At 44.0% G+C, this 23,332-nt stretch overlaps 1 long non-coding RNA gene across 2 annotated transcripts in view; it reads left to right on the top strand.

The window, feature by feature from the left end:
* LOC141585466 (uncharacterized) overlaps window positions 1-22,080 on the top strand; it is a 36,619-nt gene extending 14,539 nt beyond the window's left edge. For both annotated transcript variants that reach the window (XR_012519006.1, XR_012519005.1), the window contains exons 3-5: window positions 4,904-5,004; window positions 12,922-13,057; window positions 21,774-22,080. This is a non-coding gene — a long non-coding RNA (uncharacterized LOC141585466). The remainder of the gene's footprint in view (window positions 1-4,903; window positions 5,005-12,921; window positions 13,058-21,773) is intronic.
* The last annotated feature ends 1,252 nt before the right edge of the window (window positions 22,081-23,332 follow it).

Genomic DNA, 23,332 nt, shown 5'->3' with positions numbered 1-23,332 from the left:
ATGAGTGGATGCAGAAATGCAGTACGTGTGCACAAAGGAATATTATGTGTAGCCATAGGAATTAAATCCTGTCATTTGTGGCAACACGGATTGAACTAGAGGACATTATGTTAAGTGAAGTAAGCCAGAAACAGAAAATTAAACACCACGTAGTCTCATTCATATGTGGAAGCTAAAGAAAAAAGTTGGTCTCATTGAAGGAAGAAGAAAAACAGAGGATGCTAGAAGCTGAGAATGGACTGGGAGGGGAAGGATAAGGGGGCTTCATTAAAAGAGGAGAATTACAGCTAGATAAGTTTTAGTGTTCTGTAGTAGATGACTATAGTTAATCACATACTATAACGTTATTGCTATATAATAATTATACATATATAGTTAACTATATAAGTACATATTACATAGTTTCAAATAGCTAGAAGGATGACTTGATGCTATATGACTATATACTCTATAGTTTCAGATAGCTAGGAGGGGGATACTGAATAGTCTCAACACAAATGAGAAAGGTTGAGATGATGGGCATGCGAATTATGCTGAGACGCTCACTTTACATTGTATGTAGGAAAACATCGCTGTGTGCCCCACAGATAGGTGCAATTATTATGTGTTGATCAGAATTTTTTTTTTAGTAAAAAATAAAAAGTGAGGTGATGGCTCGAAGTGAGGTGCAGTGTTATCTGCCAGGAAGCATGTGCAGGATGTCGTTATCAAAATGATAAACAGTCTCTTTTTTAGTCTTAATTTTAAAAGACATTTAAGGATTTGATATCCATTGAGGTATTTCTTTATGTACACATTGAAATGTTTTTATTAGATAACATTTGTTTATAGGTAACCTCAAATGTAAGCTGCAGGGAGGTCATAAGGACCTACGTGGAACTTGTTGGAAGAAATGAGTTTTTTGTTTTTTTTTTTTTTGAGATGGAGTTTCGCTCTTGTTACCCAGGCTGGAGTGCAATGGCGCGATCTCGGCTCACCGCAACCTCCGCCTCCTGGGTTCAGGCAATTCTCCTGCCTCAGCCTCCTGAGTAGCTGGGATTACAGGCACGCGCCACCATGCCCAGCTAATTTTTTGTAGTTTTATTAGAGACGGGGTTTCACCAGGTTGACCAGGATGGTCTCGATCTCTTGACTTTGTGATCCACCCACCTCAGCCTCCCAAAGTGCTGGGATTACAGGCTTGAGCCACCGCACCCGGCCAGAAATGAGTTTTTTTAAAACACAGCATTTGTGCGTGGCTGGGAAGGCCCTTCTGTTCCAACGCCGTGGTAGAGTACTTGACTCCAATGGAGGAGACCAGGTCAGCCACTGCACAGAGCAGTTTCTGCAGTTTCAAAAGCCCCTTCAGCTCCTGTATACTTTACAATTCTGCAGCCACTACAACATCCCTGTTTTACAGTTTTGTTTATGAGATAAAGAGCAGAACACCGCAAGTCCTGCTTGAAGCTCTCCTAGAAAGAAAATTCCAGAAAGGCCAGTCCCTCCTCCTGGAACGTCCTCCAGGATTTGTCTCTGTGGCACCAAAGCCCTGGGCATGGACCAAACACGAGCTAACCTCTGTGTGGGTTTTGTCAAAGTGTCTGCTCGCGTCTTTTCCATTCACTCCATTCACTCGGTGATCTTCCCTTCTTGACACAAGAAGGGAGGCTGAACACAAGGAAACCCTCACAGTTCGGAGTCCAGTGGGACTCACCAAAGCCCAGAACACTCTGACGTTCACACGATCATTTCCAAATCTCAAAGCGACATTTGAGTTGCAAAGTTTAAGCTGATGGGAAATTGTGTATCTCCTTCCCAGCTCCAGGATTCCTTGACATATTCTAAGGGCTCTGGAGGGAAGATGGCCCGAGATGAGAGATGTAGCCATCATGCCTCAGAAATAGAATTTGCAGCAAAGGGCTTGAGGATTTTTTGCAGTTCCCTATTTACTGTTCTTGGAAGCTAGCCTGTGGGGCCTGCGATCCATCACCTGTCATAACAGGCATTAAACTGATGTCATTATTCAGTGTCATTCATTGCCATCAAAACAGGTCCTGCTTTTGAAGGCCAGCCTGGGTTTGAGGCTGATCTTTGCCATTTAACCAGCTGCCCCACTGCAGATATGTTTCCCAACTCTTGAATTTCTTCTAAAGACAGGCTGACCTGACGGGATTGGTTTAGGATTAAGTGAGATAACATATGGTCAGCTCATAATAGAAGCTCTACTAAATATAATTGCTCTTTCTCTGTGTTTGTTTGTTTTTCATTTTTGTGTTTTGTTTGTTTGTTCAGCATGGTGACAAATTGCTCCTCTGGAAGATCCCACAGATGTGAAACTGGGTGGTGACGTCACCCACTGACAGCAGTGGGGTTCTCCTCCCTTGGGTGCTATGAGAGTGAGGAGCCAGGGTGAACACTGGATGACAGGCAGTTGGTTTGGTTCTGCTTCCTGCATTTCCATCTCTACTTGGTCATCCATCCACTGGGTTACATATTGTCCTTGAGAAGCCCTGAAGCCCCAGGGATCTACCAAATGTCCCTCTCAGCAGCGGTGACTTCTTGGTCTTGGGTAGGGGATGGCAGCAGGATTGTGTCTTGGAAGCTCTGCTCGACCCCTCCTTCGGACTTGGCACCTGGTCTTCCCACCTGGTCTCTAACATAGACCGTCTTCACAGCTTCTGTGCTCGGTTTCCCTTCTCCCCTAGAAAATGTCTTGGTTGGGAGTGAAGACACACTCACACAGACCCACAGCAGACACAACACACACAAATACACAGATGCACACTTAGACATATACACACACTGGCACACAGAGGCACAAATACACAGACAACACACACGCACACACCGACACATACATACACAGAGGCACACATACACATGTTCACACACACAAACACACAGACACAAACACACATTCACACAGAGCCACAGTCACACTCAAGCACACTCGTTCACACCCAGGAGGGCCCCCTGGCTGCTGTGGCCCACTAGTTCATGAGATGTTGGAGCTGTCAGCTGGCTTAAGGCAAATTACAGCCTGAATGAATTATCAGGTTGGTGCAAAGTAACTGCAGTTTTTGCCATTACTTTTTTTTTTTTTTTTTGAGATGGAGTTTCTCTCTTGTTACCCAGGCTGGAGTGCAATGGCGCGATCTTGGCTCACCGCAACCTCCGCCTCCTGGGTTCAAGCAATTCTCCTGCCTCAGCCTCCCGAGTAGCTGGTACTACAGGCACGTGCCACCATGCCCAGCTAATTTTTGTATTTTTAGTAGAAACGGGGTTTCACCATGTTGACCAGGATGGTCTCGATCTCTTGACCTCGTGATCCACCCGCCTTGGCCTCCCAAAGTGCTGGGATTATAGGCGTGAGCCACTGCGCCCTGCCTTTTGCCATTACTTTTAATGCAAAAACCTCAAATACTTTTGTGCCAACCTAATAGCTTTAGACTTATTTTCAAATAAATATTGTTGTGATTAACAGATTAATAAAAACATGCCAGGTCTTTTGTGTGTTTTAATGAGTAACTTTAGGGATTGAGGAGACAGTCAACATTTGGCTAGAATTCCGTCCTCAGATACTGTGCAATTGAAAGAAAATCCGCTTGGTGATGTGCTATTTATAACACTATTTTAAAAGGTTATCTTGTTCAAATGCAGTGTGTGCTTAGGAGTTAAATCCCAGAACTGCCTGACCAAGAAAAAAAAAGAAGGTGCTTTAAAGTAGCATGTTGTCATAGTAGCGTGAAAATGTGAAGGTGTGACTGGCCCAGTATGAAATGAGCACACTCTCGCAATGACTCCAGCTTCTGTGGTGAGAAACCCCCAGTCACTCTCAGGAGTCAGAAGCCCTCACCAGATGGCAGGGCAGATAGCTGCTTTCTCAATGCTTCCAGGTAAAACCTTACATGACAGAGCACCAGAAAACATGGTACTCAAAAAAGCAAATTGACGGAAACTGTCATTTCAAAAAACTAAAATTATAAACGACTCTTCATGTCTCAAGCAAAGTAATGGAGAAGAAATGTCAGGCACTGTGGTTTTCCTGAATAGATTTGAGCACATATGTACCACAAGCCATTTTTTAGGAAAGTCAAATTTTCACACATTTACAGAAATAATTTGCTTCAGATCTGCAGTGAAGGCTTGAAGACACATGTGTTTTCTAAACTGCCAATCCAGGATAGTGTCTGAAGTATCTTTTTTTAAAAAATACCTAAATTAGATCTATGCAGTGTGGAAACAGCCGATAACTAGCAATACAGAGTTAGTAGAGGAAAAAAAGGAACTTTCTTGAGGCGTCTCCCCTCCCCCCAGACAAAGTAAAATGACTGCATTGTGCTGTTATCGACAGAGTTGCACGCAGCAAATGCTCGAATCATTTCAGAGATAATGAGACATTATGTTTCTTAGTTCACTATTTAAAAATATAAAACCAACAGTTACAGATGGAAACTATTCAGTCTGAGATTTACGGAGGGAAAAGCAGAAAAAAAAGCCCATGCCTTTCTAATTCCTGCGCACCCTGCAGATAATTGAGCCACAGAAAGGGAGTTGGTGTTTACAGAGAGAAGCAGGCGGGCGAGGAGCGTGTGCTGTGAGTTTGGGCCTGGTTCTGACCCAGTCTCAGCTTTGGCATGGCCTCTGTGCCCTCTGTGCATGGAGCCCACAGCCATCAGCTCCCTGGTTCTCTGGTCTTTCGTGGTCTTTCAGTAGTTTCCAGCAGTGGGAGACCCCCTTACAAAAAAATTGGTACGTCAGGCAGAGACTTATCTCACTAGGGAAGCCCATATTTGCAAGAAATGTCACATGTGTAATGACGGAAACAGGAAAGTCTTTCTATTTGAATCATTTTAGTCTGGGTGGGTGTACTAGTGAATATCTAATTCTAGAATTTAAAGAATCTTTTTCTATTTATTCCCAGTACTTTTCAGCAGCAGAGGCATTGTTCTGGAGTAGTCTATGAACTGTAAACATAATCTCAGTATTCAACAGGCCAATCACCTTGGGTGCATACAGGAAAATGTAAGTATTTTAAGCACTTTGTCCTGAGATACATTTTTTTTAGATGATCGATTTACACTGTGTAGGTATAAAGGCTTAATAGACAAAGACGAACTTCAGCTCAGCCCTACTCATAATGAACATCATTTCTGAAGTTAATAAAATCCTTAAAAAGTACATTATGATGTGTTAAAAAAAAAAAGCAGTCTCTTTTTAGTTAATAGCAGTAATGCTACTATTCAGTGTTATAAAAGGTTTTACAACCAGATTCAAACACTAGAATCCATGCCCTTCAAAAACATAAAACATGTATTTACTTTCATTGAAAAATACTCATTTGATTTTATTATATTTGTGAAAACATATTTTGCCTTAAATAACATATGTTATTTAAATGTTGACATATTAACTGAGAAATTATCTCCTGGTTCCTAGAAAATATTAATTAAAATCTAAAAGGCTTTATCTCTCTTTTACATGTTTTCTCTGAAGAAAATGTATTATTTAGAAAACAAACAGTGTTGCCATGTGATACTTTTTTTTCAAATGAGACCACACAGCGGAATGAAGTATATGATCTGTAGCTGCTGAGGCTGAGTCAGTTCCTGTTTCAATAACAAGAGTGTCATCCGTTCAACTCTTAACCAGCACAGTTTGTCACTGTGGACGTGGCTTTATTTGTACATGTTGCCAGAAAGTTCTTAGGGAAAATACACTCATAGTTTTCATACCAAAAAAAAAAAAAAAAAAAAAAAAGCTTTTGGTAAGCGGTTGTGGCTGTGGCTGTTGCCTTGTTTATTATTTATGCTGTAACCGATGCTTCGCTAATGGAAGGATAATGCTTGCCTGGCTGCGTAAAGTAGTGCCTCAGTTTTCCCTGGGGAATTTGTCATTTGCTCGTGTCACCCCAAAGCTCTCACACCCATGTGCGGTGGTTTTCCAAAGAGTGAGCAGTGCGCCCCGACGGCATGACAGAGAGAACTTCCAAGCCGAGAATCCGAAGACGTATAGTTTCGTCTGGCTCTGCTAAGTGACGTTTTGATCTTGGACTTCTGTTTTCACATCTACAGAATTAGGCCACCGAATACCATGTTCTATATGCTTTCTTCCAGGGAAAGACTCTTACTCTTTTTCTAGAATGATGAAATTGAGCCGGCAGTCTTTGCTTGGCCAGAGCCTGATGTTTCCTGGATTTAGAACTTGGTTCCCCGGAGACCCACTGGACTAATTTAAAATGATTCATCCGCGTGAGTCATTGCCCTGCTGCCTTCAGGACAAGATGTCTATCTATTGTCTTGTTGCTACCATTTTTTTACAAATAACTCCAGCTCAGCAGCTGCAGACTCCAGCCCCGGCACCTGGTGACACTGGCCGGAAGACATCAGCTGGCTCTCTGCAGACACACCTGGAGGGAGGGCTTGGGAGGAAGGGGTATGGCCTCCGGTCTGACCACCTCTGAAACACCATCCCAGGCTGTGCGTGAGGTTCATGTGCTTTGGGTCAGATTCTCAGTTCAACGAGAGGCCTTTCAGGGATCTTTCAGGTCCTGAAGGAAGCCACCAGGCGAATAACTGGTTGTCACATTCCCTTTAGATCCAGAAAGAATCAACATCCTGTCAGAAGAAAGGGAAATTTCGTGCCATGGAGAGAAATCTTATAGCCAAACCGAGTCATGGTTTTGCCCTCATTTTAAAATCTTGTTGCGTATACAGAAGCATATGGATCCTAACAATTTCTCTTTCAAAATCCTCATAATGAATTACATTATGGCCATGTTTCTGCCTGAAGTATATCTGAAAAACGTGTCTAGAGTCTAAGTCTAAAGACACCATTCAGTTGTAATAATTAACATCTCATTTGCATTCGGTACAATTCTAAGTTCTATATAAGTGTCTAATCTGGTGATGGGCGTTGTATAATTGCTAAGTAAATATTTGCCGTTGGTTATGAAGAATGGATAAGATGGGCACGGCCCTGTCTTCCTGTCGTCGTAGCCCAGGGTTGCCTTCTCTGTAAACTGTGACTGCAGCTGAATCAGCGACGCCGTCACCACCGACCTCGTACATCAGGGTCCTGTGGGCCTGTGAGTCTTTCCAACACTCCCATGTGGTGACCCTGCTTTACTTTAAACTCAGTTACATAAACCTGTTAAGATAATGCTGCTGTGTGGCCGCTGAAAACTTCCTGAATGCCCTGTTTGCCGCTAAAGCTGATGTTCCCAAGGAGAGAGTTGCCACCACGGCAGGAAGCGCCACCCCCCAGAAGTGAGCCTGCAATCTGCTTGTCCATGGCTTGCGTCAGTCCCAGTGTGAGGGTGCCGGACAGGACCCAGGCTGACGTCGGAGTTTCCGTCAGTTCAGAATGACTTGATCCTTCCCTACATGTAGAACCAGTTAGGGTATGTCTCTGGGTCCTGTGAAATGCAGTCTACTTCTGAATTGCTTTGCTTCATCAAGAGTTGGTGGGCTGGGTATCAAATAGGGCTGGCTATTTCCCGCTTCCGTTCAAATCAGACCAGTAACTGAGTCCTGCAGTTGCGTCCGGCTGGTCCTCCCTTGCAGGCCATCTCTCTGCCAGTCTGCCCTGGCTTCAGGACAGTGATCCTCCTGCCGTAGATTGGTGGCTGCTTTCACTTCCAATTCTAAGATCTCAACGTCCCTCCAGGCGGCATCCCTTGGCACCCCTTGCTTTGGAATCTGGGTTGTGAATTGCCAAACCTCCAGCCCCATCCAGGCTTACTTAGCTCTACTTCCCCGTAACACCCCAGAGCTCCAGCCATATCAGCCTGCATCCCAGCCCGCAGCACGGTCAAGAGCTGTAAACCCGCTTCTCTCCTTCTGGCTTGTTTTTCATGTAAGACCATCCTGCTGGTTGCTTTTGCTGACAAGGGTCTTCCTTCCATAGAGCTCAGGCCGCCTTGGAGAGCACCTCTGTGCAGCCTCCCCCGAGGGGAGGCGTCTCTGTCCCTTCTCATGCCTCTTGCACCCTGTGGCTGTGCTGTTAGAGAGTCACACTGAAATCTACGCTTTTGGCAGTTAAGAGTGTCTAAGGTGACTGCTGCCCTACTGCACAGAACACTTGAGATCCGTGGTGTGATGGGAAGAGCATTCCAGCTGTGTGGCCTTGGGCTGTCTTCCTCTCTGGGCCTCAGTTTCCTCCCTGGAGCATGGGAGCACTGAAGGCTACCAACGGGAGCTGCCAGGGTGAATGGAGGATTCATGCCAGACCCTGCTGGTTGTCCCTGCAGAGCAGACGCTCAGGAAACCCTCCCACCGGCTCCTTCGTTCTCTATGGAAGGACACTTCTGCACCAGGGATTGTTGTTAGAGTCGCAAATTTGGGATTCTGGATTTCTGTGCTCCACAGGGGCCTCAAGTCCACAGTGTCACTCAATAGTGACAAACCCAAATGAAAGATCCTGGCAAATGATTAGCAGCCTTCCTGCTGCTGTGCGCCTAAACCCTGTTGCTATTTTTGGGCCAGCATTGTTCCACCTGGATTTAGTTCTCCTTTGCTGTCTATTTTGGCTCTGACCGGCTCTGAAAGGGCAGGCTCCACACCGGGCGCCGCAGCCAGTGGCCTGTCCACGGTCTTTGTCCAAATGGACTCAGTGAGGATATCACCAGAGGAAAAATAAAAGATGAGAGAACTTGAAAAACATATCTCCCATTCAGAATCTTTTTAAAAATATGCTTTCAAACAAAGAGGTATTACAGAAAGCATTTTGCTTTTTGTTTAAAGCTAAAGAAAATCAGAGTCACTTAGAAATGTGAATTATTGGAGGAAGAGAGGAATTGTTAAGATCATTCTACAGTGTCTGTACGCACTTAAACATTCCAGTGTCTGTGTGTGTCTCTCCATGTGTTTACCTGTGTGTGTATGTGTATCTGCATGCATGTACATGTATGTTTGTATATCTGTGTGCGTGTATGTGTGTCTGTATGTGTGTATATGTGTGTCTGTATGTGTGTATATGTGTGTCTGTATGTACACATGTGTCTGTGAGTCTCTCTGTATATGTCTCTTTATGTGTCTGCCTGTATATCTGTGTATGGTCTGTATGTGTTTGTGTGTGTGTGTACACGTGTGTCTCTGTGTCTCTCTGCATATCTGTGTGTGTGTATGGTCTGTGTGGTTTGTATGTGTGTCTGTGGGCCTCTCCGAATGTGTATGTCTGTGTGTCTGCGAGTGTGTATGTGTGTCTGTGTGTACATGTGTGTCTGATGTGTGTCTGTGAGTCTCTGAATGTGTCTCTCTGTGTGCCTGTGTATCTGTGTGTGTGTATGTGTGTACGGTCTGTGTGTGCTTGTATGTGTGTTTGTGTGTACACATGTGTCTGTGAGTCTCTCTGAATGTGTCTCTCTGTGTGCCTGTGTATCTGTGTGTGTTTATGTGTGTATGGTTTGTGTGTGCTTGTATGTGTGTCTGTGTGTACATGTGTGTCTGTGAGTCTCTCTGTAGGTGTCTCTCCATGTGACTGCCTGCGTATCTGAGTGTGTGTATGTGTGTGTGTATGGCTTGTGTGTGTTTGTGGGTCTGTGTGTAATTTTTTATCTACTCCTCTGTTTTCTGAATAGGCTGGTCCTTTGAATCCCAGGAGATAATTTTTCCTTATACTTACAAAAGGTCTGTCCATACAGCATAAGCACAGTGTACATGTGGGGGATTCATGCCTTGAGCTGAAGTTGATTTTAATCCCCTATCATTCACCCTTTCTGAAGTGCGCTGCCTTACAGGCACCTACTCTCCTGTTACAGGACAGAAAAAACCATGTCATTTATTTCCATGTCTTCGTTTTCACACTATGTCAGCTGCCTGAGCTGCACAAAGAGGCGTTTTGTCATTTCCCTGCAGGGGTCTCCTGTGACCCCAAATCTCATGGATTTGTGTCCTCGAACCATGTCATGAAGAGGGGCCTGCATGGGACCTTCTGGCTGTGGCACACACACGTGTTAACCTACAAGGCTCACTTCTAGCCCACAAGGGTCAGCGTGTTTTGTATTTATCACGCAGTGATTCTGAAGGGGAAAACAGAGCAACTCTCCCTGCCAGCGGCAGGACAGCCCAGAAGCAAGGGCAAGCTTCTTTCCAGGGTGGTGGTTCTCCGTGGCCTTGCTCATAGTCTGGAGATGATTGCAGAGTGAGTCTTGGGGCTGTTGCTTGTGAGAACTGGAGAGGTGTGTGTCACTAACAGAGCCTGCCAGGCCCACGCCGGGGTGAACGGGCCGTACAGGAAATGCACTCACAGGTGAGACAACCTTTGGCACCGGCTCCAAGCTTTCAGTTCGGAGAACGGTGAGTTCTCAGTACAGGGAGTGGAAGCTGATGTCATCGAAAAGATATTGCCTTGCCTCGAAATCAGCAAGCGCGGTCAGAGTTCTCCAGCATATCCACACGGATGAAAGACGCGACTCTGAATCACCATGGGCAGCTTTTTGATAAACAAATATTCAAAAAAAAAAAAACAAGCCTCATGTGTGGTTTTTCTGAGAATGCTACACAGCTTCTATATGTGCATTTTGACCCTGTTTTCACTTACAACTTTCTTGTAAGATTTTGTTAGGAGTGAAAAGCCACAATTAGCTCTAGGCCAAGAGTGAATAGTTTCAACAGCCGCTCTAAGATGGTTTATATTTTTGGAGGCATATATGGGTGAAAGTAACAATTTCAACAGGAGGCCAAAGAAAACTTTTTGCACACAACAGAATAAAAAAGGTTCAAACTTTCATATGTGAAACAGTTCAGATTCCCAAGCCTTGCTGAACACAGCTCCAGGGAGGTTTAAAACTTGCTTCCAGTAAAAATGTATTTGAAATGAAATGCTTTACTAAGTTTCTGGGCGAAATCAGGAAACCGCTTTCACTAATTAATATTAAACAGTTGGCGAGCACAGCACTTCCGATGAGTTCCTTCTTCATAACTGAAAGCTAGTGACATTTTCATTGAATTCTGATGATAATCTTAATAGCATCGCTCTCTACATTGATTCCTTAAAGCAGTTTTATGTTTGCAAATTGTCTCTGCACTCCTTTTAGGTTAGTTACATAACTTGCTTTGCTCAAAGGGTAAAATTAAAGTCTTACTAATGTCAAATGGTTTTGCTTTTCCAGTGTAAACATAGATATGTTAAGGAATGTATAGCAAGTTATCTTATTTTAATAGAGACTCATCAATGTTAGTGATTTAGTGTCTCTCAATAGTATTTCTGGCAAACCACACATGGCCTTCATCATAGAACTGGGAACGGGCATTGAAATGAATTTCTAAATTATGGCATTTCCTGGCATGCTGTCAGCTGGCTTAATCATCTAAACTGTCAGCTCACGCCCTTGACAGCCAGCTCAGGAGCTGGGGAGAGTCCAAATTTGGTGTTTTGAAGGAGCTTACAGGGGTCTCTAGCACTTAATGACTACCTTGAAAGTCATTGATTTCAAAAAGAACATTCCACTGTGGAAGAGCAGCCAAGAGAAGCAAACCTCAGGCAAACATAGTCTATAACAGAAACAGAAACTCCTAGCAAGGAAATACCATGACCAGCAGTCACAGAGTCAGACAAACTGCTTGAACTCGGCATGCAGAACTGGATGAGGAATATGGCCTCATGGGAGAGTTGTTATTATTATCATTATTATTAAAGAATTGAAAAACATCATCTAAAATGGCACTGTGTCAGGGTTAGTTTCCAAGTGGCTTGCTGGTTTGCAGGGGCTGGGGTAGCAAGTCGTGCTCTAAAAGGCAAAGGTGCAGCTGACGTAGAACCTTTCCCTGAGGATGAGATGCCCACACATTTCAGGACTCATATACTATGACATTTTGGGTGCAGAGAAACACTGCACCATTCAGCACTCAGCTACTCTCTCTCTGCCATCAATTTTGTCAAATGTCAAAAATCATCTGTTCAGAGACACCTGTGTGGAAGAGAGGAGTGGACTCTGAGAATTTAGGAGACAGTTTCCTAGGTCAGCTCATCACCCTCTTACTCCGGACCACTTCCACCTGCCTAGCGGGGAGAAGCTTCAAAGTGCCGGTGTGGGCAGCATTGGGAGGCGCTGGAGGAAATGGCTCAGCTGCAGCTCCCGTGAAAATCTAGGGATTGCATCTAGGTAGTCTTTAACCACAGCCCTCCTTCTACCATCCATGCAACAGCATTCTTGGTGACCCAAGCTGTTCTCCACTGAGTCCTCACCTCATCGTCTCTGCTGACATTTTCCCTAGTTGTGGTGGCCATGCCCACCGGAGAGCTGCTCCCTGTAAGGTGATCCTCCCCCATCTCCTGGCCTCACAGGCATGGCTGCTCCGGAGACCACCACGCGTGTCCTCCTCTAAGTCACGTGGGACGCATCCAAGGGCTCCTGGAGGCTCAGCTGTCATTAAAAGAGCAACTTACAGACCACACATTTCCTTGTAAAAAAAAAAAAAAAAAAAAAAAAAAAAAAAAAAAAAGGAAAAAAGAGAAGACGAGAAGAGAAGAAAACTACTCTTCCTGTATTCTTCAAATTGCAAGAGGCAGGAGTTAAAAAAAATTACTGGAAATGTGAGTTCTTCTCCTTAATGTAGAAATAACCCATGCTGAAATTCTAAGCACGAAGGCCATTGGCTTGGGCCTTCTTAGGCAACGTGTATGAAAGACTTTGAGAGCCTCATTCACTTGTTTACGATATTAATAACTAGAAGACAGTATTAACCATCTCAAATCCCAAAGTATGAAATAAAAAATGCTCCAAAATCTGAAATGTTTTTGAATGCCAACATGATGCTCAAAAGAAATGCTTATTGAAGGGTTTGGGGTTTTGGATTTTTAGATTTGGGAGGTTCAAATGGTATGTTCATTATGCAAATATTCCAAAATCCAAAATCCATGAAATCTGAAACGCTGGGGTTCCAAGCATTTCGGAGAAGCAATACTCAACCTCAATAACACCTATCAATTTTTTCCTAGCTGGAGAGGAAAGAAAGTCAGCCACATTGATATATCAGCAAATGTACAAAGCATTTCTGAGTAAGTGCGACTTGCAGAAAGTCAGGGAGACCAAGAGAAGACATGAACAAGATTCTGAAGGGCCTTCAAAATGCAGGTAACTGATTTTGTTTTGTTTCATTTTGTTGCCAAGACTGGGTCTTCCCATGTTGCCCAGGCTGGTCTTGAACCTTTGGGATCGAGTGATTCTCCTGCCTTGCCTTCCCAAAGTGCTAGGATTATAGACATGAGCCACCACACCCAGCCTGGTAACTGATATTTTAGAGACAGTAAATACGTATTTATGATGTGCACAGTAGCATGATAAATGCTGTTAATATGAAGGAAGGTACATTGACTCCTCTTCTTGGGGAAATTGCAGATCAAGATAATGGCATAATCTCAGCTCCCAAAAGACATTCGATTCCTCTTGTAAACAATCTGATTCTTTTGTGTGGTCACATGGCTGTTTTGTTACCACCAGGAAAGTTATCAACATAATCTTCTAGATCAGTGGTTCTGTGTTCACTGTATTCACTCATGCCTCAAATCTTCACTAGTAACACTTCTCATTCCTGCGGTAATTCTTCACCAAGGCCATGGATCACCTCACCAGGCAGAACGACAGCAACTTTTTCCTAACTGGAGAGAAAAGGAGAAGAAGCGACCCCCTCCCCAGGTCCTGACCTCGCTGGGACACTACCTTGCAAGGCAGATTACTTTAGACTCTTTGAACACGAAATACTGCAGCCCATAATGATAAAATACTTGCGCAAATTAATTTTTAAAAGTCCTCTTCCCATAAATCTAAAACTTGTAGATATATGAAAACTAACATTTCTTTCCATTTTGTAGAAGTCCTAAGGACTTGACCTCTTCATTTACAGAAGGGGCCCTGTGTTGATGCGTCTCACCCAGAGACGTTTTGTGTGCTGACCTGTTACCTGGGCTCCTTAATTAGATTGCCCCCTCCTCGCAGTTATGCTGAGCACTACAGAAAGTCAACTGATTCATTGCTGTAGATGACAACGATAGCAGTTTCGTAAGCCCTCAGGTTCCAAGGTACTGGGTTGGTTTCCAGTCTGTGGCTCTTCATCCTTAGTCTTAGATTAGTGCTGTGTATTGGTCCATTTTCACATGGCCATAGAGAACTACCGGAGACTGGGTCATTTATAAAGAGAAGTTTAATTGATGTGCCACACATTTAAAGCATCAGATTGTGTGAGAACTCGCTCACTGTCAGGAGAGCAGCGTCGGGGAAAGCCATGATCCCATCACCTCCCTCCAGGCCCCTCCCCTGACACGTGGGGATGACAGTTTGACATGAGATTTGGGATGGAAACAGAGCCAAACCGTATCATGCTGCTATCAGAATAATGCCCCCCAAACACATCTGTCTCCTGCTGCTGCCTTTTCTAATGCCAGGCAGCTGTGCTGGCAAGCACGAAGTCTCTCTAGATGGTCGAGGAGAACTAGCCCTGCCGGAGAGGAGTGTCACTGTGCAGGGGAAGCTGCTTTGTGGTCTTTGCTTCCGGAGTCTCTTCCAGGGGTCTGTTGTCACTGAGCACCGCAGGCGTATCCCTCTGGACCGCAGGACCATCCCTCTGCGTTTACAGCCTCCCTGGTCCTCAACGCCCTTGTAGGAGAGACGAGGAGGATAGTATCAGAGTGATAAAATGAGTTTACGCTGCTCTTGGATGTAGCCACCGCATCTTCTCACAAGCCCTGACATAGTCCATCCTTCTGAACTGGCTTGGACTCTCCCCGGTGTGCTGCTTTTTGAGGGCAAACATCCAGGATGGTGGTCCAGATTGCCACAGGAAGCACAGGCTCAGTTTCGACCACGGTTTGGCTCTGTAACCCAACTTTCTCTCTGTGTTTTCCGGAGCAGATTGAAATTCACTTGCTTTCTGAAAAATATCTGAGGTTCAGACAGTTCAAATGAGTATGCTTAAGGTGTTAAAGACTCTAAGAAAAGGTTGTACTCTCTTCAGTTAAGGAGGAGAAAAACATACTTGCATATCAATTCCTGAAGCACAGAAAATGGGAGATAATAAGTTTTTGTTTTAAGCCATTAACTTAATTAGGAGACAATTTGTTATGCTGTTGTAGTTATGTCAGATGAAAAGGGCTGGAGCCATCAAAATACAGAACTGTAGATGGAAATCCCAGGAATTTGCTATCTTATTTTTTGACAGTGAACTTTGGCACATGAGATTAGCTTATATTAATTAAGGCTGGCATTTTGTGGACACCTGAGAGCGTCACCATCACGCCATGGCTCTTCCACCTCTTCTCTGTCTGTGCTGTCTTTTCGTGTCACTTTATATGTTTACATTTCCAGCAGGAGAGGCATGTTTTTGGTCTAGGCAATTTTCCCAGACACTGTTTCCTGTGTAGCTGAGGACAAAAAGATAATTTATTAATATCTCATTAGTCATATACCCAGGCAAGAAACAAAATTGTATTATTTTTTGCTTGACAGAATTTGGAGCGAGACAGAGTCACCTACTTTAGATACAAATCAGCCAGTGCTCCTGGTCAGTAAGAAGTGGCAATATCATGTACATTTCTGACCTGCTTTTCTCACTGCTTCAAGCCACCCATTGGCAGTTTCCATCCAGCTCACGATCCCGTGCTGTTCAGGTCATGTTAACAGACAGCAACTGATACGTGGGACTAGACAGTTCCCACCATAGCAATAGATGGCTGCGTTCACATAGGGGCACCTGGCCGAGCCCTCTCCACCCCAAACTTAGCATCACCCCTCTGATTCTGTGGGATGGTGGGCAGTGCTGAGGGGACTTGACAAGCAACTCAAGGGCATTTCAGGGCCCAATTTAAAAAACTAGATTGTGATATTTGTTTATAGGATAGAAAAATTAGAAAATGTAGCTGAACAAAGAGAAGATCCTACAAATTATTACTTATTTATAGTATATTTATAGTATAGAAAAATTAGAAAGTATAGCTGAACAAAGAGAAGATCCTACAAATTATTATTTATTTATAGTATAGAAAAATTAGAAAATGTAGCTGGACAAAGAGAAGATCCTACAAATTAACCTCCAGTCATAACCTAAATGTAACTGGCTGCTGAAAAAAGCATCTGGCTGAGAGAATGAGCGCCAGAACTAACTCCTGTGAAGCTGAGGCTGCCTGGGGGACTGGTGTGTGAGGAACAGACATTATCCCTTTCCCTAACAGGCAACGTGATCTGCGGAACCAGCGGATGCAATGACCTCTCTGAGCACTCAGGACACTGGCCTACCAGGTGTCCACTCTCTATTTCAGATTGTGGATTTTCAGGGCTTGGGATGCTCACATGCCCTTTTTATAATGCAAATATTCCAAAATTCAATAAAATCTTAAATCTGAAACCCTTTGGTCCCCAGCATTTCAGGTAAGTGATCCTCAGCCTGTCTAAGTCTGTCTATTTCTTGCTAGCTGGAGAGGGATGAAAACGTCGATGATACTAATGTATCAGCAGATGTGCACAGAGCATTTTTGAGTAAGTACCCATCGTGGAAAGTCAAGGAAACCAAGAAAGGACAATAACAATTCTGAAGCAACTTCAAAATGCAGGCAACTGACTTTTTTTTTTTTTTAGACAATAAATAAGTCTTTACAATGTGCAAAATATCTTGATACATGCTATTAATACGAATGAAGGTTCACTGACCCCTCTTCTAAGCGAAATTGCAGATGAAGGTAACAGCATAACCTGAGATCCCAGAGGACACTGGGATGTGGCCTTGGCTTGTTTACTCTCCGGTTCTCTTGCGTGGTCATATGGCCGTTGCGTGGGTTACTCTCAGGAGCGTTTTCAGCAGTCTTCTAGGCCAGTGGTCCTGCGTCTGTTTCATTCGCTCATGCCTCATACCTTCGTTAGTAACACTGAGGCATGGAGAGAAATGAGGTTGGATCGCTGCTGTTGAAATAAAAATATGTTCCTCTCTAATCTGTTACTATTCCCAATTTGTACGTGAGGGAAATCAGCACTTAGAAAAGTTGGGAGATCTTCCCCAAACCACACAGCTGGTAAATTCCAAAATCAGAATTCAAGCTTCAGGGAGTTTAATCCCAAGGCCGGGGGCCTGGTTTCCACAGCTCATCATCTGTGTCTCCTTCCCCTCCAGCCCCTGCCGGGACACATGGGGCACTCCCTGAGGGGAGCCTTGGTCACCTACTTTTCCTTAAATTATACCAGCTCTGACCACTTGACTTTGTCCCGTTGGCCAGATTCACTTGAGCACTTAAAACACAATGACTGATTCATTTTCAATGCACAGAGCATTAGAGGCTCCTGAATGCAAACCTTTTGGATGATTCAGAAGTAGTTCAATCCATAGGATATATATATTTTTTATTCTTTTTTTTTGGGGGGGGGGAACGGAGTCTCCCTCTGTCACCCAGGCTTTAGTGCAGTGGCACAATTTGAGCTCATTGCAACCTCCAGCTCCCGGGTTCGAGTGACTCTCCTGCATCAGCCTCCCAAGTAGTTGGGATTACAGGCACCCACCACCACACCTGGCTAATTTTTTGTATTTTTATTGAGGTGGGGATTCACCATGTTGGCCAGGCTGGTCTCAAACTCCCGACCTCAAGTGATCCACACACCTTGGCCTCGCAAAGTGCTGGGATTACAGGTATGAGCCACTGGCCCAGCCCGTAGGATATTTTTTGATGTGGTTTTTGGTGTAGAATAGTTTAGCATACTAGGGTGTGCTGTGAGAAGTCCCTTATAGGTCTTTTCCATTGTTGCAACGAGTGAATAGAGGTGTTTCCTTTGCTTTCGTTTTAGGTCATGCAAATACACACACACACACACACACACACACAGAGAGAGAGAGAGAGAGAGAGAGAGAGAGAGAGAGAGATTTGAGAAGAATCTGCTTGTCTCTCTCTCTTTTTTTTCTGAGACGGAGTCTGTTTCTGTTGCCCAGGCTGGTGTGCAGTGGAGTGATCCCGACTCCCTGCAGCCTGCTACACTGTTTTGTTAACTCTTGCTCCTTCACTTCAGTGCAGTGTGAGATGATGGTTAAAGGCACAGCTGTGTAAGTGACGTGGCACCTGCTCCTACACACTTAGACAGCTTAAATGACTTAGTGTTACTCCACCTTCAGCAGGATGCAGCCCAAAACTCAAACAGAGGCACAAGGAGAATCCAACCCCGCAACGGATCACCTTAACAGTGATGTTGTAAGACATGTGGGCGTGGAATTAAAACCGGGGTTAAAGCAACACTTTCTAGGAAGAGCATCTAATCTGTTACCTTTCCTTTTATTCTTCCACATTGCCACGTTTCTTTAAAAGGAATTCTAAGTTGGATGTTATCTGTACCCCTCTCCTGCTGACATTTGGAATAACCTTGGTTAAGAAAAGAGGTTTGCTGCACTCCCTCAGTTTTTTATGTTTATGATGCTAACTCGTACTAGTCACTGTTGCTTTGAGCTGTGGCCTGAGTGTCTACGTCCCCTCCAAAATTCTTATGTTGAATTCCGAACCCTCACGGAGATGGTATTGGAACGTGAGGCCTTTGGAAGGTGACAAGGGCTTCAGGATGAGGTGCTCATGAATGGAGTAAGTGCCCTTCTGAAACATTGGACCAGGGGACATCCTCACCCCTTCCACCATATAAGGACACAGTGAGAAGGAGCCATCTATGAACTGGAAATTTGGCCCTCACCACACAGAACCTGCCAGTGTCTTCATCTTGGACTCCTCAGCCTCTGGAACAGGGATAAATACATTTCTGCTGTCTATCAGCTACCTGGTTTATGATATTTTGTTATAACAGGTTAAACAAACTAAAGCACTATATGACAAGCTATCCCTTAAATCTAGTAACTTAAAGCAACAATTCTGTTTTTTCTTATGATTTTGTGGCTCAGAAACATGGGAAAGACTCAGGTGCACAGTTCTTAGTTGGGGTCCCTCATCCAGTTGCAGTCAGGTTCCAGCCAGGGCTGTCGTCATCTGATGTCGCCTGCTGGCTGGAGCTCAGCTGGGGCTGTTGACTGCAGCGGCTGCAGCCCTCCCAAAAAGGCGGTCTCAAGGTCACTAGACTTGTTACTTGCCGCTGGCGTTTCCCAGAGCAAACGTCTTAAGCACATCATGTTCGGGATAAGGACTGCACAACTTTTTCTGAACTAATACTGGAAGTCCTACAATGTCACATCCAATATAATCTGTTGGTTGAAGCAGTCACACATTCAGCCAGGGTCACAGCAAAAAAATCATAGATGCCTACGCTCCAGTGGGAGAATTATCAAATAATTTGGTATTTTTTAAGTAGTTGCAAACAATATGTTATGCACTTTCCAAATTAAACTACTTTTTTTTTTTTTTTTTTTTGAGATGGAGCTCTGCTCTTGTTGCCCAGGCTAGAGTGCAATGGTGTGATCTCAGCTCACCGAAACCTCTGCCTCCAGGGTTCAAGCAATTCTCCTGCCTCAGCCTCCCCAGTGGCTAGTATTACAGGTGTGCACCACCATGCCTGGCTAATTTTTTTATATTTTTAATAGAGATGGGTTTTGTCCATGTTGGTCAGGCTAGTCTTGAACTCCAGACCTCAGGTGATCCACCTGCCTCAGCCTCTCAAAGTACTGGGATTACAGGCATGAACCCCTTTGCCCGGCCTAAACTACAAGTTTTTTTTTAAGTTACTAACTTAACATTAGTGTGTGGAAATGTGTTCTTATGTTGACCTACTCATAGAAATTCTGTTCACAGAATAATGAAACATTGATATCACTTCCTGATTACAAAGAGCTTGAAAACCATGTTACCTCTATGATTCTCACTCCAACTCAGGGTTGTACCTATTATTCTGTTTCCAGTGAACAGACAGTGAAGCTCAAAAAGTACAGACCTGGAACCAACCCAAATGCCCATTGATGATAGACTGGACAGGGAAAATGTGGTACATATACACCATGGAATATTATGCAGCCATGAAAAATGATGAGTTTGTGTCCTTTGTGGGGACATGGATGAACCTGGAAACCATCATTCTCAGTAAACTGACACAAGAGCAGAAAATCAGACACCGCATGTTCTCACTCATAGGCGGATGTTGAACAATCAGAACACATGGACACAGGGAGGGGAGCATCACACACTGGGGTCTGTTGGAGGGAAATGGGGGAGGGACAGCGCAGGGTGGGGAGTTGGGGAGAGAGCATGGGGAGAAATGCCAGATATAGGTGAAGGGGAGGAAGTCACCAAATCACACTGCCACATGTGTACCTATGCAACAATCTTGCATGTTCTTCACATGTACCCCAAAACCTAAAATGCAATTAAAAAAAATAATGAAAAAAAAAAAAGTACAATGACCTGCCCAGTGCTCCACGGTGTCTGGTCTCGCTTGTCTGTAAACCAACTTCCACTTGTACTCAGCTGAATTCCTTGCACGCTTTTGACTGAAGCTTTTGTCGAGTGCTTACTGTCACACTGAGGCTGACTGTAAGCACTGCACACCACAACTGAAATCATCGCAGCCTGTTGTTGTGAGCAGTGGAAACCGGCCGCTCAGGGCTGTCTGACTGGCAGTTGCTACGTCCCAACAAGACACACATGTCAGCTTGGGGGGTCAGTATTTGCTCATTACAATTAAGTTTTATGTAGGAGGTTTTTGACTGTAAACTTAATTACTTGTCTCATGAACTAGTTTTAGAGAACGTTTTACTGACAGCCCTGGAGTCATTTTCTTACTGGGAGATGAACACTGAAGTGGAATTTACTAGCCTTACACCTTGCTACTCATATGTCTACAAGTATTTTATTCCTGAAGGCTCAGTACTTATCCAGTGTTCTACTGGAGTTTCTGGGATTTTTTTTTAAAGCTTTTTTTTTTTTTTAATTGTCTTTTATTGTGGCAACATACATGTAACACAAAACTTACTATCTCTTTATCATTTTTAGGTGCACAGTTCAGTGGTATTTAGTAGTCACAGTGCTGTGCATTCATCACCGTCCTCCATCTCTGTAACCCTTTTTACCTTGTGAAAGTGAAATTCCATACCCATTAAACAGTAACTCCTCAGTTCCTCTGCCCTGGCAAGCGCCATCCCACTTTCTGTCTCTATGAGTTGACTACTGTAGGAACCTCATGTAAGCAGAATCATGAAGTGTTTGTCTTTTTGCGATGGGCTCATTTTACTTCAGTGGAATGTGCCCAAGGTTCATCCGTGTTGTTGCATATGTTAGAATTTCCTTTCTTTTTTACGGCTAAGTAATATTCCACCATGTATATGTACTACATTTTGCTTATCCATTCATCTGCTGAAGGGTACTTGGGTTGCCTGTACCTCTCTGCTGTTGTGAATGATTCTGCTGTAGACTTGTGTGCACCAATATCTCTTCAATATCCCACTTTTTTTTTTTTGGGATACATACTCAGAAGTGGAATTACTGTGTCCTATGATAAATCTATTTTTAATTGTTTGAGGAACCTCCATGCTGTTTTCCGCAGTGGCTGTACTGTGTAACATTTCCACCAGGAGTGCATAGAGTTCCAGCCTCACCCCACCCCCGCTACAGACGCGAGTTTTAAGGAAGGATCCAATCGTAAGACAGTTGTTCACCTGTTCCTTGTCCTTCCTGACGTCTTCACTTCACAGCATGTTAGATATTTCTAATTTTTTATTTTTGTAGGTATGTGATATACACATAGTAGGTGTATAAATTTATGAGTTACGTGAGATAATTTGATACGCCTGTGATGAAGACTAATCCCATCAGGGGAAATGGGACTTCTGATACATAGAAAGTATTTGTTCATTTCATTTCACTTCTTCTTTTTTTTTTTTTTTTTTTTTTGTACTAAGCACAGTCCCACTCCTATGCCATGGTTTCTGATCGTCAGATCCTCAAGCTGCCCAGGCTGCTGTGACGTTGTTTCTCATTCTGAAGACTTCGCTTCCACTGCAGGACAAGCAGGAGAAAGAGCCGGCAGTGTGAGTCCACTGTAATCCGTGAGTACCTTGATGCTAGAAAAAACACTCAGAAATTCCATTATTTGCCATCTCCACGTGCCTTTGGTCACAAAGTTTCTATACATAAAACGTCACTGCTCCCCACAGAACTCTGGGGACATCTGTAACCATACTGCAAAATAACAGATTCCAGCTGGGCGTGGTGGCTCACGCTTGTAATCCCAGCACTTTGGGAGGCCAAGGCTGGTGGATCACCTGAGGTCAGGAGTTCGAGATCAGCCTGACCAACATGGTGAAACCCCGTCTCTACTAAAAATACCAAAATTAGCCAGGCATGGTGGCACATGCCTGTAATCCCAGCTACTCTGGGAGGCTGAGGCAGGAGAATTGCTTGAACCTGGAGGTTGGAGGTTGCGGTGAGCTGAGATCGCACCACTGCACTCCAGCCTAGGTGGCAGAGGGAGACTCCATCTCAAAAAATAACCGATGCCACTGCTCAGTAAGAGAATGAAGATGAATGGAAATTTAAATGGTTAGGCAAATAGCCACCCACCTTCAGTTCAGATTACACTTTCATGCTATCAGGGATTCACCCCATCTCATTCCAAATAGCTCTGTCTAGGAACATTCTAGAATACCTGCACATCTTTATGTCATGTCATGGCTTCCTAACTTCTTCCTAGTGAGTGCCCATGTTCCTTTAGGAGTGAAGTGGGCTTTCCAGCATGTTTATCTCCAGAGTAAATATAGTCTAGAGCTCATTACTACCCCTTAGCAATATTGATTACATATTTTGAAGCTTAGTTTGTGGAGTGTCATGGGGCCTGGCTGGGCTGGTTGTCTCTGGCAGGCTTACCGAATAGAGGCCTGATGGAAGGGTTCAAAGAAAGATTTCAATCAGACTTAAGGCAAACACTTAAATTTACTCCATACTGGTGAACACGCCGCTCTAATGCTCATTGGAAGGCCGCCTGGATCTATCACTATTACTTCCTAATTGACTGGAATCTATTGAACTTGCAGCTTTGTTGACAGTGCACTAAGAAGTACTATTAATCACAACTACCTACATTGGTGAACACCATTTATCTCTGTCACCGTGAGTGTTTAAGAATCATCTTTGTGCTGAGATGATCCCAAGTCCAATCACAATGATCATTGTCCGATGTCACCTTCAAAACATGGCTCTGCCCTAGCAAAATCTGTAAGGACACCAGGTGAATGGTGGCCCAACCCACAAAGGGACAAGTAGAGAATCAGACAAACATGATTTCGAGCTTTCAGAGGTGACAGGAGATAAGCAGCTGGCTTTATGATACAAGCACACTCGAACGCACCTTTCATCTTTCGAGCAGAGGCCACAGATCTTTGTTAATTTTCCAGGGATTCCTCTGCAGTGCTGCGTTCTTCTTGGATTACTCAAAAAAGACTTCCAGATGCTGACGGCGTGG

This window comes from Saimiri boliviensis, chromosome 8 (assembly GCF_048565385.1).
Source record: "Saimiri boliviensis isolate mSaiBol1 chromosome 8, mSaiBol1.pri, whole genome shotgun sequence".
Taxonomy (NCBI): Eukaryota; Metazoa; Chordata; class Mammalia; order Primates; family Cebidae; genus Saimiri; species Saimiri boliviensis.
Note: the sequence above shows the minus strand (reverse complement) of the source record. Positions and strands in the feature narration are given on the sequence as shown.